Genomic DNA, 9,789 nt, shown 5'->3' on the forward strand with positions numbered 1-9,789 from the left:
TAGATGACATTATGTAGGTGGCACAGGGGGGCACTGGTGTACCGTAGACATCGCACCATGACATGTGGTGTAGTAGGCAATAGAGGCAGAGGAGCCGACATAAAAGGTGGTGGACGTAGAGGATGCGCGAGAGGCAGAAGAGAGAATGCAGATGTTGTCTGACACACACAGTAGTGACCGTGCTGATTATTTTGATGTTTGTATTTTTATTACATTGATGTACTTTCTTTTTATTATGTATATGACATATGATTGGTTGGATGATGTATATGATGTATTACTTTGATGTACTATATAACATCGAGTACACATTACACTATTTTTGTGTACTATTTTTTGATGTATTATTATGTTGTTGTACAAAAAAATTGGAGTTTTGGAGTGAAACATAGTTGATTTAAAATATAGCAGAAGGTTTTGTAGGTACATCTACGGGACATTATGGTTTTAAGACGTTCTGGAGCTACATCTACGGAAGTTTCCCAGAACTGAATTAATTTGAATATTTCCCAAAGTTTACCATTTTAAACTAATTTCGTAGATGTAGCTCCGAAAATATCAAATTTTGGCAAAAATAAGGTGCTTCCTGATATATATCTCTGAAATCATGGGGTATAAGTAGAATTTCGCTAGGTGCCTAAGAGTATCAAAGGATGGATTGAGATATTCTCTTGATTTTTTATTAGTTACACCCATTCCATCTAATAAAGTTAATTCTTTTTAAACCTACATATCTCCCTCCCTTGTTCAAACAAAGTTAATGTCGGTTGATTTGTTTGTTTTTTATTTAAATTTGGTAGGTCATGCAGTATTCTATTAGTTAATTTTGTAAGAGACTTCCTCGATACATTCTAATTTTTTCAATTCAATGAATTTTTAATATAATTTTTTTTCTTATTCAGATGATACAATTAAAACACACCCTTAGTCTAATAATATATCATCTGTGTATTTGGAATAACATTCTCGGGAAAGAAAATAATTTGTTCGGATAATACAGTCCGAACGCACCCTTAATCCAACAATACATTGTTTATTTGAAATGACATTCTTGAGAAAGAAAATAATTTGTCCAGATAATGCAATTTAAATGTATTCTTAATCCAATAATATGTTGTTTGTTTATTTAAAATGACATTTTCGAGAAAGAAAACAATTTGTTCGGGTGATAATAGCAAGATAACAAGCTTCGTAGTCTAGATGTTACTCTTCAGAGTGTCTTGTTTATTTCATGACAATTTCATAAACCATCTTGATCAAGATCGCATAACACATTTCCTTGAACCCTATAAGAAAATTTTCTTTTTTATTAAAAAATATTATGTTTGGTAACACAATTCAATTGTATTTTAATATCATACATATCATAATCTTCTTAAATTATAGGTAATGTACATCTCTATCTCTTATCATTGAATACCAATCAGGTTAAATTGCATGTTGCACCCCAAAATTTGCCCTCTTCTTTGTGCCATAATTTATGGACGACGTTTATTTCGTCGTTCGAAAAGCAATCAAGAGAAAATTAAAGAGTTTCTATTGTTTCGAGAACATTAAGTCAAGGGCCTGTGAGATGGATTGCAAGATAATAAGTCAGGGTACAAGGTTGTGAACTTAAAGAGAGCATCGTGTTCAAGGCGCCATTATGCTTTCAATTTATTGGTGACTTATCGTACGATTTTGAGTTAGATTGATGAATTGAATTGAATTAGAGGTTCATTGAGGTTTGCGAGTGGATCAAAAGTTATTCATTGAAAAATATTCATTCAAGTTTCGATTCGAACATCGTTCATTCAAAGTCAGGATTTTAGACCATTAGGTTCAAGTTCAATATTCAAATTCAAGTGTTAATACCATGTCTATTCTATTACAAAAAGTTCAAATGTTCAAAGTCCAAGTTCACAATTACATCCCAATTCAAATTCCATTTCCAAATTACAACAAAAAGAATCAAATCATAAACCTATTCCTAATTTTCTAATCCGATGTCATGTGTTTACGTATTCAAGAATTTCCAAATACATATCCAAAAGCCAGCTTGCTTCAAGTTAAAAATTGACCCATGCACCAAGGGCCCACCTTCAAAATAAACCAATTCTGCATAAGAAAAAAACCGGACCTTGCATAATGAAAAAAGAACCGAAGCTGCACAATCAGGGAGAAAGGGAATTTTATCAGAAAATTGACAAAAACAGAAAACAGATAACAAAAATCGGAAGAAAAATATCAGAGATTGGTAACAGAATTTTGAGACTTATCTTGTAACAAGATTGTAACAAACTTTTACCTCTCTCTCTGAATTCACGCTTGGAACCTTCATCATTCTCCATTCAATTCTTCAACCTTCAGTCATAATCATCAACCTTGCTATCAATCTTCAACATCTGAAGAATCACCACCATAACCGATCATCTTGAATCTTCACCAATTCACGTTCATCATCGCTTCATCATGAACTCACCATAACCGTATTCAATCCTTCAATAGCATCATCAACAAACGGCAATGAAACTTCAACAAAATCCTTTTCTCGTAATCGATTCGGATCTTCATCTCCACAATCAGCACCACTCTTCTTTCTTCATCTTCTCCACACCTTAATTCAATCATCACCGTCGCTGTTCATCAACAACGTTCATCATCATCTTGAATCAGCCTCATCGTCATCAACGTTCCAATCATCACATTTCCGATTCATTTACATCTTCATCTGCGACAACAACAACGCCAGGTGAAGGTTTGAATCAGAAAGTTTAACGAAAAGAGAAGTGGAAGAGGTCGAGAACGGAAGCACGTACCGAACCTTTTTTCGAAGAGAAATAACAACGCCGCCATGGTCGGAGAGGAAGCTATAGTGAGGCGGAGAAGAGGCCGTTGTCGTTGTGTTCATCACGGCGGAGAAAGATCTCGACGGAGATGAAACGCATCGGAGAGACTTGAGATGAAAGGCGATGTGGATTTGCTTCGATTGTTCACGGCTAATATCGAGAGAGATGAGCTCGGAGAGATGAATGACGTGAGTACACCTTTGCTTGATCGGAAGTATTGAACAGAGGAGTGAAGCTCCGGTGCCGTTTCCGTGCGCCGTCGTCGTCGATTTGAACATGAAGGAGGGAGAAGGCTCGTTCACGTAAGGTCAATAGTCACCAAACTTTACCCTAATTCCTCTTTTATTGATTTAATGATGTTTAGCTGATACTATAATCTCTGTATTAACGTGTTATCAATCTGAAAAGGAATTAGAATATGATTAATGGTGATTAATTAGAAAATCTGGTTAATAAAATTTGATTAAAATTGTGATGGATCAATTGTTAAACCCTGGGCCTTGTTGCCAGATTCGCTACTCTCACCCCCCTTGGTCCATGTTCCATCTTTTTTGACTGAAAACTGAACAAAAACAATTGCTGTTTGGCTAATTCCCTGGGCCCTGCGCCTGTTACTTCCTGTACCTTAATTTCCAGCAATACACCTCCCTGTTTACATGTTTTGTGTTTAGATTTAATTTTCTTTTTAAGTACTTTCTTTCTAGATTTTTTTTGAGACATAAAATCGTATGAAAAATATATTTGCGTTAGATTTTAGAATTTAATCATTTTGATTTTGATAGTTTCTTTTTGATAAAATGACATAAAAACAATACTTTTTGTTAGCTTCTTTTGCATGATAAAAAATAATAAAAACATGTAATCTTTTTAGTTAGAATTAGAGTTTGTTTTCTATGTTTGATTTAGATAAAAAAACATGTTTTCCTTGTTAGAATTTAGATGTTTAGTCACATAGTTTTGTTCTATTATTGTTAGATGAAAATGTCATAAAAAAACAATTTAATCTTGTTACATTTTTGTTTAGGATTTACTTAGAATTTAATTTCTATTATTTTCTATGGCGGTGCGCGTGCTTCCTTGTTACTACTGATTTGTTTGTTGAGATGTGCGAGGTGCTTCCTTGAGTTGCTCCCCTTGGCTATGGCGGGACCGCTTTTCTACCATTCGGCCAGTGCCGTTGGTTTTGTTTGCTTTACGAGCGGAGCTCGTTTGTGTGATATTCTTGTTTGCTTCCCCTTTTTTCTCGTAGGTTGTTAGCTTAGACTCGTACCCTTTGTATGATAACATTAGGTAGCAAGCTTCCCCCTTTAGCTTAGGTCTTCCTCATGCATCTTTTAAAACACAAACCACACTCTTTGATTTTATTTTCTTAAGAGCTTGTTATTTCCGCTCCATTCCCAAGCATAAGTCTCCAAAGGTCGAGTAGCGGAGTGCGAATGTAACTCGTTCACCTAAAAAACACAAAACAAACAGAAACTAGTTAGCCGAGCTACGGTAGCTCTTATTCTGCAAAACAGATACGTAGGCAGCGGGGTAGGGCCCGTGCGAGCACAATCCTTTCTTTTCCCTACATTGTGCATTCATTTTAGTCCAGATTAGCATAGATTTGTTACATACCCATAGATTTAGACACTAGCGTGGATACCATCGAGTACGATGGGCGCGAGGGGTGCTAATACCTTCCCCTCGCGTAACCGACTCCCTTAACCTTTTCTCTGGTCGTGAGACTGTTGTTTTGTTTTGTGGTTTGCTGGCATTCCCTTCCTTTTCAGGATAAATATGTTAGTGGCGACTCTGTTAATTTTCGCGGTAGCGATAGTGCACCCAAATACTCTCAACCAACATAATTCATCAAAGGATGATGGGTAGGAAGATCCCTAACTTGATGGTGTACATGTTGATGTTACAAAAGAATTTACCACTTAACACGATTTTAGTTACATGATCATATACTTAAATGGGTTCGTGCGGAATCTGCCAAATTAGGTTTTAGGATAATAATCAAGAGGTCTTATTTTGGTTATGATAGAAGACAAACATTTTCTATGATGAGATGTGAAATAAAATTTAAGTATAAACAACTTATCTGAAAGTTAAAACGTGATGACACGGGAAGAAAGAAACATGAATGTCCTTTTAAGTTGCACGATTACCACACCATACAAAATGTTTGGATGTTTAGTATGATTTGTGGTGTTCATAACCATAGATTTTGTACACTCGGAAAAATAACTTGCACCTAAATAGGGTGAGAGCACCCTAAATCACATTAGTTCAAGGACCTTGGTAAGGTCGCCCAGACTAGTCAGGTGCTATCCCGCCAAGACCCGAGTAGACCACACATCGCCACTCTAGGGTTATCGTGAGCACATTTAACAATATTTAATGCCAAAATGCCCATCAATACTGGGGACATCACCATCAATGAGGAGCAATTCCCTTTATGGCTCTTGAGACAACAAAACAACACGTATTTGATGAGCCATCAAGGCACTTGATAGCCTCCATTATGATTTATGATCTCTGGAAAGACTATAAAAGAGCACTTCAAGATCAAGGTAAGTGAGGGGACAATCACAAAAAGAGAAATATATAACCGCCGATTACTCCATAGAAGGTCCTCATTGGCCCTCGCCAACGAGGTTAACAATGCGATCTCTTCCGACCAGCATCGAGGAGGTTGTCAAATATTGTTCCGCAGGAACAGTTGGCGCCGTCTTTGAGAAGAGGTAAAACTTTCCTACTTCCCCATTAAAATTGCAAATAAACGTGGCTCAAGCCGTCAGACCAGGACGTTTGCATCCAAAACGAGGAAGAAAAGGTTTTCATTCCCAATTGGACAAATACGTTTTCATCTATATCAAAAGCCCATAGCACCCAGAACGGTGCCCCACTGGAGCGAGAATCTAACCTGTTACCACATAAATCACAGTACTGCGACCGCCAATGAAAGATAAGTCCATTGATTTTTATATGATTTATATTAATTTGTTCTTGATTATTATGGTTGCTAAGGATTAGCTTATGTTATTACCGTAAATTTGGATTCGACGTGCTTGATTTAATGTTTCTTTCGTGGTTTCTCGTGTGCAATAATCATATTGGGAACGTTGTTTTATGAACGACTGTGGAGGTAAAACTTAAGTTGTTGGAATAAATATGTTTTTGTGAGGATACAGGTTTTGTGTTTCGTTCAGATTGAGGCTTCAGGAGAAATGTTCTTTGCATCTATTCCAACCCAGTCAACGCCTCGGCATCTACGTTTCTGAATTAATCTTATGGATATTGGTTGCAATAGCATAATAAACCAGTTCTCGAGGCAATAACGGGATCAAGAGACTTACAATAAGGCACCAGAATGAAACTCAAACCGCCATCTATAGGTCCCTACAGGTTGGGTTTGTTAACGAAGTTTCTGACATCCTCGCTGAAAGATAAGTCTCTTTTACCCGGTTTATGTTAAAATTCAATTAACTGGTGTACTTATACATAGAATGCAGGGCCGGTCCTGGCTTTTTAGAGGCCCGAAGCTAATAATAAAAATGGACCCCTACTAAAAAATTGAGCAACTAACTTTAAATTTTGATTATATAATAATTTCAATCTAATAATTTAATTCACAATCTATTTAATTATAAAAATTAATTAAAAATAATATTAGTTTTGCTTAATTATTAATATTGTAATAGAAATAAAATTAAACAATATATATTTCTATGTAAAAATAATAATAGATCAAACCATTCTTCATTGAATGATGGAATCATGTTGTAGGAAAAATGTTGTTGTTTTCTTTTAAAAAAAATCTGCTATAATGATAAAACTGTTATATGTTTTTAATTTCAAAAAATATTTAACAATTAAAGTTGCCCAGTGAGATGGAGATCCATATACTAATGTGCAGCGTTTCCATCCCTTTATAACTAATGCCGTATTGTATTTTTAACTTTTGGTAGTTGACAAAAAAACAATAAAAATATTAGACATGCCTCATGTCAAAGAATCGAACACACAACCATAGTTTTAGAGGGAAACTTGAGAGCCGCTGGGACAATCCTGCAACGATACAATTGTTTTCAGCCAATAATATATATAAAAACATTTATCATATTACTAAGCCCACCACCCAATCTTTTGAGGCCACATTTTTTTTGAGGCCCTAGGCTATGGGCCTGGTTGCCCTGGCCCTGGCCCAGGGCCGACCCTGATAGAATGATAAAACTATCATTGTGATTCAAATGTAAATTTGTCAAAAAGAAAAAACTTTCAATTTTTAATTGCTTAAATTTTTCTATTGAATTGTGGTAAGCCAAACGATTAAAATTGGTATCTGACCAGCTATACACTCTTAGTTCATTGTGCTTAGTGCTCGGTCTGGTTGTCAGAAAAATCTAGGATATTTTCCCATTATGACTCTTACATTAGGTGTAAGCAGGGATAAAAATGCATGTGATCACTGAGTTGTTATCGAGTTTTTGGAGAAGGGTTGATGTCAAGGCAACTCACTTGGTTGGTAGAGAATTTCTTCAAAGGATGAATAGTAAAATCAAGGGATAAATCTGTTAGAAACTATAACGGAGAAAACTCAATTTGAGGTGAAGTTTCCTACTATGGATACTAGTAGTAGTGAGGGAACAGTTACATAGATCCTTGATTATCATTTGACTCATGATAAGGTAAGGAGGGGGTTATAACATCTCAAAGAAACATTTATGCTAGTCTTGGGTGTTATGCTTTGAGTGTGGCTGAAGGGTTGCAAAATACAGAAACAAAGACCTTCAGGGACGCGTTCGAAGGCATGTGGAGTTGATGATGGTTGAAGAATTATACTTGTGGGCTTGTTAGATTACTTAGGCAGAAAAAGGTAATTGGAAACCAATGGATGCAAGTGGTGAGATCAAGATTCAAGAGTGTCTTGAATTTGATCAAAATTATTGATTAGAGTTTCAATATGGTAAAGAGTAGCAAGGTGGTTGATGGTTAAATAGACATCACCATAGTTTAAATTCAAGATGGAGTTTGTTGAAGTATACCTTAAAACCTTTATTTATGAAGAGAATTTTTTTTCGAGATTGCCAAAAATCAGAAAGCCAAAAAGCAGTAAAAATGTTTGGTTTAGGCGGTTCGCGAATTTCGGATTTGTCCGGTACGATTTGTGAATCCGTTATTTAATGTTTAAATGTTGGATATATATTAATTTAGAAATAGTTTAAATTAGTATAAAATATATTATAAGATATTTATAATATTTTATTCTAATAATTAATGGGTTGAGTTTTTGGCTTTGTATGTTGGGTTTTAGTAATTATAAATATGTATCATATCTGTATCATATCCTATCTCAAACCAGTGTGTGTTGACACAACAGGATATGATAAGTTAATCCTGAAACCTATCCTATCCTGCCTCACTAGTTCAAATTGTTATCCTGAATCTGAGCTGGGTTAGAATCCGACAGGATAGGATAAGAAAATGATTTACTAATTTACCCCTATAAAATATATTTTAAAATAAAAAATTAAATATGACAAAATATAAATAAAATTTAATTTGATATTAAAATAAAAATATTAATAATAATTTTTAAAAAATATGTAGGATTTTCATTAGGATAATTTTTTAACTAAATAAAATATAAAAAATTAGAATTTTTTAAAATAAAATAATTATTAAAATTTTAAAAATATGAATACTAATTTTATTTTTTATCATGTTAAATATATGTTGTTGCAAGAGTAATTTTGTCATTTACTATATATATATATATATATATATATATATATATATATATATATATATATATATATATATATATATATATATATATATATATATATATTTATATATATATATATATATATATATATATATATATATATATATATATATTTATATATATATATATATATATATATATATATATATATATATATATATATATATATATTGTTTATCTAATATATACACTAGAATTCATGATCTTTTTCAAGACAAATTGAAATTATTTACTCGATAGTGTTAATGAGTTTTTTTTTAATTATAGAAAATTATTAAAATTATATATATATATATATATATATATATATATATATATATATATATATATATATATATATATATATATATATATATATATATATATATTGTTTATCTAATATATACACTAGAATTCATGATCTTTTTCAAGACAAATTGAAATTATTTACTCGATAGTGTTAATGAGTTTTTTTTTAATTATAGAAAATTATTAAAATTATATATATATATATATATATATATATATATATATATATATATATATATATATATATATATATATATATATATATATATATATATATATATATATATATTGTTTATCTAATATATACACTAGAATTCATGATCTTTTTCAAGACAAATTGAAATTATTTACTCGATAGTGTTAATGAGTTTTTTTTTTAATTATAGAAAATTATTATTTTTATTACCTATTTATAAATTTTAAAATATTTCACAAAATAATTTTAAAAATATATAATTGTTTTACAAGGGTGGGTATATATATATATATATATATATATATATATATATATATATATATATATATATATATATATATATATTCAGTATCGAACCAAACACATGATAGGATAAGTCTTATCCTGTTTGTATCATATCCTATCCTTATCCTGCTTGATATCCTATCATGTTCCTATCATATCCTGCGCACCAAACGAACCCTTAGTGTTTTACAATATGACAATCTTAGAGTTTATAGAAAAAAGGCAATCAAAGGGATTAGAGTCTTCTCAAGGGAAAACTTAGAAAGGAAAAAGCTTTGGAAAACCTTAGGAGTTATCTAAGGGGATAAGGAAACATTTGTTTACACTTTGAGTTTGTGTGCTTACATTATTGACAGTTGGAGAGGTTGGGAAACACTTGGGTAGAAAATAGGGGTTTGTTATTGGGAGCATTTAGG

General features: G+C 32.5%; 1 long non-coding RNA gene across 1 annotated transcript; it reads right to left on the bottom strand.

Annotated features, from left to right (window-relative positions):
• Positions 1–1,395: 1,395 nt before the first annotated feature.
• On the bottom strand, positions 1,396–3,239 carry LOC131661146 (uncharacterized). The gene is made up of 3 exons (XR_009301121.1): positions 2,799–3,239; positions 2,288–2,710; positions 1,396–2,145 (listed from the first exon to the last, which is right to left on the bottom strand). It is a non-coding gene; the product is annotated as an uncharacterized LOC131661146 (long non-coding RNA).
• Between the last annotated feature and the right edge of the window lie 6,550 nt (positions 3,240–9,789).

This window comes from Vicia villosa, linkage group LG3 (genome assembly GCF_029867415.1).
Source record: "Vicia villosa cultivar HV-30 ecotype Madison, WI linkage group LG3, Vvil1.0, whole genome shotgun sequence".
NCBI classification, from domain to species: domain Eukaryota; kingdom Viridiplantae; phylum Streptophyta; class Magnoliopsida; order Fabales; family Fabaceae; genus Vicia; species Vicia villosa.